The sequence below is a fragment of the Balaenoptera physalus genome (assembly GCF_965194825.1).
Source record: "Balaenoptera physalus genome assembly, chromosome: 18".
In the NCBI taxonomy this organism is placed as follows: domain Eukaryota; kingdom Metazoa; phylum Chordata; class Mammalia; order Artiodactyla; family Balaenopteridae; genus Balaenoptera; species Balaenoptera physalus.
Genome location: NC_138899.1, coordinates 1,196,499 through 1,204,313, shown reverse-complemented (window position 1 = coordinate 1,204,313; position 7,815 = coordinate 1,196,499).

Sequence of the window (7,815 nt, the reverse complement as noted above, 5' to 3'; positions counted from 1 at the left end):
CAACTAGAGAAAGCCCTCGCACGGAAACGAAGACTCAACACAGTCATAAATAAATAAAAGAACATGAATTTCTTTAAAAAAAAAAAAATTGGAGCAGACATCTTTTTCCTTATTCTTCCCACTAAGCACCACGAAAAGTCCTGGTCGTCACAGACAAAGCAAACACGGGGAGCCTCCAGAAGGTGCAGGGGAAGCAGATGGGCAAGGCTCGTGAGGACCGGCCTGGCCGGGAGCCCCTCGGTTCGCGGTGTGGCTTATGGCTCCCACCAGGCGCTGGAGAAACTCGGCAAAGCTGGAAACACCCACAGATCCATATGAGAAAGCCTGCTCTCCAGCCTAAGGACCGGGAGACCAGGCGGCCTCCCAAGACCAGCAGTGTTTCCACAGTAACGGCTCCACCCCAGCCAAACAGCACAGAAGAAATTCAGGCCCTGTCCCCAGCCTGCCAGCAGAAGTTCAGTGGAGAGTCAACACCTGCACCATCGCGGGGCTGAGAAAAGGCGGCCAGCCCGTGTTTGGGGTCGTGGTGGGGCAGGCTGAGCGGGGAACATGGGCTTCCACCCCAGCTGACAGCAACACGTTGCACCAGCGCGGGGTCAGAAGCCTGCCTGCTCAAGGTTTAAATGAGATCCAAAGTCTTATAACACACACACCACCCACGTTTCCATCAAAGACCATCCACCACACCAAGAACCAGGAAAATGTCATATGGGACAAGAAAAGAAGCTCAATAGATGCCAACACTGAAATAACAGATGTTAGAATTATCTGATAAGGACGTGACAGCAGTGATGGTAAAAATGCTTCAACAAGCATTTACAAACACACTTGAAACAAATGAAGAAATAGAAAGTCTCAACAAAGACATAGAAGGTTTCAGCAGATAAATAGAAAATACAAAGCAGAACCATCTAGACATTTCAGAACTAACAAATATTGTATCTGAAACGATATCAGATACAAATATTGTATCTGACCCACAAGATTGGCTCAACAGCAAAATGGAAAAAACAGAAAAAAATCAGTGAAAAAAGGTAAAACAATAGACATTCCTCGGTGTAACTGACCATCTTAGCAAGCTGATGAAGAAAGAGTCACACAATCATATCAATTCATGCAGAAAAAATATTTAATAATCTCCTCAAATTGATGTACAGGTTTCACGCAAATTCCATCAAAATCCCAGCAAAATATTTTGCAGATATACACAAGATTATCCTAAAATCTATATGGAAAGGCAAAGGAACTGGAATAGCTAAAACAATTTTGAAAAAGAAAACTAAAGTGGAATTACTCTACCTGTTTTCCAGACTTTTTATGTAGCTTCAATAATCAGGGCAGTGTGGTATTGGTTGGGGCATAAACACATAGATCAATAATACAAAAGAAACAGAATAGAGAACCCGAAAAGAGCCCCACACAATGACAGCCAACTGATTCTCTAAAAAAAGGCAAAAGCAATTCAGTGGAAGAAGAATAGCCATTTCAAAAAATGGTGCTAGAGCAATTTTAAATCTTAAGGCAAAATAATGAACCTCGAACAAAACCCACAACTTATCAAAAAGTAACTCAAAGTCGATCATAAATTTAAACGTAAAATTATAAAATTTTTAGAAGACAGGAGAGAAGCTTCAGGACTTAAGGCTTGGTGAAGAGTTCTCAGACGTGACAGCAAAAGCACAACCCATAAAAGGAAAAAAGCAATACGTTGGGCTTTAGCACAATTAAAAACAGCTGTCGTCCTACAGAAGACCTTGTAAAGAAGATTAAAAGACAAACTATGGACTGAGAGAAATTTTTTGCAGATCAAGTGTCTAACAAAGCACTCATAGTTAGAATACATAAAGAGCTCTCAAGATGTAACAGTGAAAACCCCCAAACAATCCAGTTGGAAAATGGGCAAAAGATGTTGTCTGCAGAATAATGGTCCCCCAAAGATACCCATATTCTCAGGCCTGTAATCTCCAGAACTTGAGAATATCTTGAGTTTTATGGCAAAGGATAACTAAGATTGCAGATGGAGTTAAGAGGCTAGTGAACTGAATTTGAGGATGGAGATTATCCTGGGCCATCCACACGGGCTGTGTTAGGGTTCTCCAGGAAGCAGAGCTGACGTAGTAGGTGGTGTAGGTATATATATAGGTGTAGGTGGTGTAGGTATATATGTATAGGTGTAGGTGGTGTAGGTATATATATAGGTGTAGGTGGTGTAGGTATATATATAGGTGTAGGTGGTGTAGGTATATATGTATAGGTGTAGGTGGTGTAGGTATATATATAGGTGTAGGTGGTGTAGGTATATATATAGGTGTAGGTGGTGTAGGTATATATATAGGTGTAGGTGGTGTAGGTATATGTATAGGTGTAGGTGGTGTAGGTATATATGTATAGGTGTAGGTGGTGTAGGTATATATGTATAGGTGTAGGTGGTGTAGGTATATATATAGGTGTAGGTGGTGTAGGTATATATATAGGTGTAGGTGGTGTAGGTATATGTATAGGTGTAGGTGGTGTAGGTATATATGTATAGGTGTAGGTGGTGTAGGTATATATGTATAGGTGTAGGTGGTGTAGGTATATATATAGGTGTAGGTGGTGTAGGTATATATATAGGTGTAGGTGGTGTAGGTATATATGTATAGGTGTAGGTGGTGTAGGTATATATGCATAGGTGTAGGTGGTGTAGGTATATATATAGGTGTAGGTGGTGTAGGTATATATGTATAGGTGTAGGTGGTGTAGGTATATATATAGGTGTAGGTGATGTAGGTATATATATAGGTGTAGGTGGTGTAGGTATATATATAGGTGTAGGTGGTATAGGTATATATGTATAGGTGTAGGTGGTGTAGGTATATATGTATAGGTGTAGGTGGTGTAGGTATATATGCATAGGTGTAGGTGGTGTAGGTATATATATAGGTGTAGGTGGTGTAGGTATATATGTATAGGTGTAGGTGGTGTAGGTATATATATAGGTGTAGGTGATGTAGGTATATATATAGGTGTAGGTGGTGTAGGTATATATAGGTGTAGGTGGTGTAGGTATATATGTATAGGTGTAGGTGGTGTAGGTATATATGTATAGGTGTAGGTGGTGTAGGTATATATATAGGTGTAGGTGATGTAGGTATATATATAGGTGTAGGTGGTGTAGGTATATATATAGGTGTAGGTGGTATAGGTATATATGTATAGGTGTAGGTGGTGTAGGTATATATGTATAGGTGTAGGTGGTGTAGGTATATATATAGGTGTAGGTGATGTAGGTATATATATAGGTGTAGGTGGTGTAGGTATATGTATAGGTGTAGGTGGTGTAGGTATATGTATAGGTGTAGGTGGTGTAGGTATATGTATAGGTGTAGGTGGTGTAGGTATATATATAGGTGTAGGTGGTGTAGGTATATATATAGGTGTAGGTGGTGTAGGTATATATGTATAGGTGTAGGTGGTGTAGGTATATATGTATAGGTGTAGGTGGTGTAGGTATATATATAGGTGTAGGTGGTGTAGGTATATGTATAGGTGTAGGTGGTGTAGGTATATATGTATAGGTGTAGGTGGTGTAGGTATATATATAGGTGTAGGTGGTGTAGGTATATATATAGGTGTAGGTGGTGTAGGTATATATGTATAGGTGTAGGTGGTGTAGGTATATATGTATAGGTGTAGGTGGTGTAGGTATATATGTATAGGTGTAGGTGGTGTAGGTATATATATAGGTGTAGGTGGTGTAGGTATATATGTATAGGTGTAGGTGGTGTAGGTATATATATAGGTGTAGGTGATGTAGGTATATATATAGGTGTAGGTGGTGTAGGTATATATAGGTGTAGGTGGTGTAGGTATATATGTATAGGTGTAGGTGGTGTAGGTATATATGTATAGGTGTAGGTGGTGTAGGTATATATATAGGTGTAGGTGGTGTAGGTATATATGTATAGGTGTAGGTGGTGTAGGTATATATATAGGTGTAGGTGATGTAGGTATATATAGGTGTAGGTGGTGTAGGTATATATATAGGTGTAGGTGGTGTAGGTATATATGTATAGGTGTAGGTGGTGTAGGTATATATGTATAGGTGTAGGTGGTGTAGGTATATATATAGGTGTAGGTGGTGTAGGTATATGTATAGGTGTAGGTGGTGTAGGTATATATGTATAGGTGTAGGTGGTGTAGGTATATATATAGGTGTAGGTGGTGTAGGTATATATATAGGCGTAGGTGGTGTAGGTATATATGTATAGGTGTAGGTGGTGTAGGTATATATGTATAGGTGTAGGTGGTGTAGGTATATATGTATAGGTGTAGGTGGTGTAGGTATATATATAGGTGTAGATGGTGTAGGTATATATGTATAGGTGTAGGTGGTGTAGGTATATATATAGGTGTAGGTGGTGTAGGTATATATGCATAGGTGTAGGTGGTGTAGGTATATATGTATAGGTGTAGGTGGTATAGGTATATATATAGAGAGAGAGATTTATTTTAAGGAATTGGCTCACACAATTGTGGTGGCTGGCAGAGCCAAAATCAGCAGGGCAGGCGGGCGGGCTGGAGACCCAGGGAAGAGGTGATCCTACCGTCTGCTGGCACAAGTCCCTCTTGCTCAGGGGACGTCAGTCTTTTTTTCTATCCAGGCCTTCAACTGATTGGATGAGGCCCACCCACAATCTGCTTTACTCAAAGCCCACCAATTTTTTTTTTATTTCCTTTGATAGCTAACATTTACTGAGTACTTAATACATGCCACAGACTCTTCCATGCACTTTATATTTTTTATATTTTTCCCTCCCAATTTGAAAAACAACATAACATAAAATTTACCATTGTAACAATTTTTAAGGGTATAGTTCAGTGATATTAAGGGCATTCATATTGTTGTTCAATCATCACCCCCATCTATCCCCATAAATCTTTTTTAGAAAAAAAAGACATTTATTCAAAGAACAGAATATACTTAGAATTGTTTGCTTCTAAAAAGCCCATTTCCCCCAAGCTTTAACTTTATAATTTCATATTAAGCAATGAAGTTATTTTACACAATCTAGTTAAACAATTTTACAGAAATAGCCCCATAACTCTTTTTATCTTGTAAAACATAAAGTCTATACCCATTAAACAATAACCATTCTGCCCTCACTCCGCTCCTTGCACCTACCCATCTACTTTCTGTCTCTGTGATTTTGACAACTCTAAGTATCTCATATAAGTGGAATCAGACAGTATTTGTCCTATTGTGACTGCAAAGCCCACCAATTTAAACATAAATCTCACTCAAGACACCCTCACAGAAACAGCCAGAATAGTATTCAGTACATGTAGGTACTGTGGCCCAGCCAGAGAGGCCATTGTAATCACAGGGGTCTATAGATGTCGCAGCAGAGAGAATCAGAGACAGGACAGGCTTTGAAGATGGAGGAGAAGAGCCACAGTTCAAGAATGCGGTGGCTCCTGGGAGTGGGAAGAGGCAAGGAAACGAATTCCATGGAGCTTCCAGAAGGCACACGGCACTGCTGACACCACGATTTTAGGCCAGGGACGCCCGGCTGGGGCTTCTGGTCTCCAGAACCAGTAAGATTATAACTTCATATTGTTTGAAGTGAGCGTGTAGGACACACCTGCTCAGGGTGGGTCTCTCCAGCTTTGCTGTCCGCACCCTTACAGGGAAATGTCCAGAGCTTCATTCGTGAGAGCTCAGCTCTCTCTGCTTGGTCTAAATTGGAAGTGGAGACAAAAATCAGGAAAACTGCCAGTTACTGATCAGATCCCGGCAGGGGCTGTTGTTTACCTGCCTGGGACTACCTGGATGGTTACTGTGGATGGTCCTTTTTGCTCCTGGATGGCCACCACGGACACTGGTTTCCCCTCCCGGGCTGGTCACTGCAGACTGTGGGTTAAAGTTCTACATCCCTTCATGGTGCTGTTTTCCATTTGAGGCTGCTGGTCAAAGGACCACACTTGAAAGTGTCCAGACTACTGGTCTGTGCGTCATCAGACCATTAATTAACTCAAATGGGACACGGAACCCACCATGCCACCTGCAAATGTAAGCTGTGCTTAAATTCAACATGTCCATGGACACTGCAAACGTTTGCAGTCTCTTCCGTGGCTATCCCTCAAGGTAGACTGCTTTCCACTACATCTACCCGAAGAAAATCTTTAAAACATCTGCAGTAGTTCCCCATAACAGCAATAAAAACATAAAAAGCCAAAAGATCCCTGGTGGGCCTGCCACCTTTGGGTCCTCCCCGGGTTTAGGGGCACCGTTGTTGTGCATCCAGAACCACCCCCCTGTGGTTGGAGGACTGTCCACCTGGGACCCAGCCCTGCCCTGGGGTGGACCGGCTACCCCATTCTGAGCCCCAGACATAGGAATCGGTCCAGGACTGGGATATGGGATGCGATATGGCCCAGGCAAGCCAACCAAGATCCTGTGGGATTATCTCACTGGTGTGAATGGAGCAAGAATCTCTGAGGGATGGAGCTGGGAGGTGGCACTGGGGGACAAGCAGCCTCGTTCCTGCTGAGACGGAGGTGGGGGACTGGGGATGGTGGGGAGACTTAGGCGTCAGCCCTGCCCTCCTGCTGGCTCCAGCACCTGCTCTGTAACTCAGTGAGCTCCCAGCCTCCTTCCAACGCGCCTCTTTTCCCCGAAGCTGGCTTTGTTGGGTTCTGCCAGGTCTCAGGGTCTGCAGGACTGAGGGAGGACCGGAATGGGCAACAGAAGTAAGGAGAGGGGATCCCCGTCCCCCAAGGCCCCAGGGGTCTCCCGCATCTTCCTGTCTCTGCCACCCACACAGGCAGGACCCTGCTCGCTTCCTGCCGTGATGTCACACACCCTGGACATTCCACAGTGTCCTGGAGACCACGCGGGAGAATCTGAGGGGACGTCAGGAGAGCGTCTTCCTTCCGCAGCTGGAGGGACATGGCAGCTAATACAGGAGTGACCCTCTTCGTCCTGCTGCTTTACTGCGGGCAGGGAGCTGAGCTCCGGCCAATAAGAATGTTTACAGGTACAGTCACGGGGCATTGCTGTGGCCGGGAGAAAACGGGTGCCTCCCCGGGCTGAGTCAGGCGGGCCATGGCCTTCTCCTAGGGGTCCCTCCCCTTCATGCCTCCCCGAATTTACCATTTATTCCCGGGGGAATGGAGCAAGTTGAAGCGTTGTTCTATATTTGAAGCTTTTTTCAGATCCAATACTCCATGGGAGAGTAGCATACATTATATATTTTAACTTTTAATTATGGAAAATTTCTAGCTTACCCAAAAGTGGGGGAATCGTGGAAACTCCATCACCCGGTTTCAATCGTATACGTTTTACCATCTTGTTTTACACACACACACACACACACACACACACACACACACACTTTAGTTGTTACTGGAGCATTTTAGCAACGTCCAAGATGTCTTATGATTTTATGCAAATGCCTTCTTGCTAAGATAAAGGCATTTTTCTCTTACGTACCTACAGTGTCATTGAAACACTAACAAAATTAACAAAAACCCCGTGCAGGGCTAGTACCGGCCCACACTCAAGCCTCCCCCTAGGTCTCAGAATGTCCTTTACAGGTGGCTGGTTCAAATCCCACCCAAGCAGGCCCCACTTGGCTCCGGCTGTTGTGTCCTGACCTCTGAGTTGAGGAAGGGGACAGTGGACGCGCCCCCCCTTGCTGGGATGTGACTCACTGGCCGAGGAGGCCGAAGGTGCAGACACGGGCGGGGCCCCCCGACCCCCTCTTCCTGGCAGGAGGCCGCAAGCCCAGGCCCCCTGTTCCCCCCTCCCCTTCCTGCCCCCCTCAGAGGTCA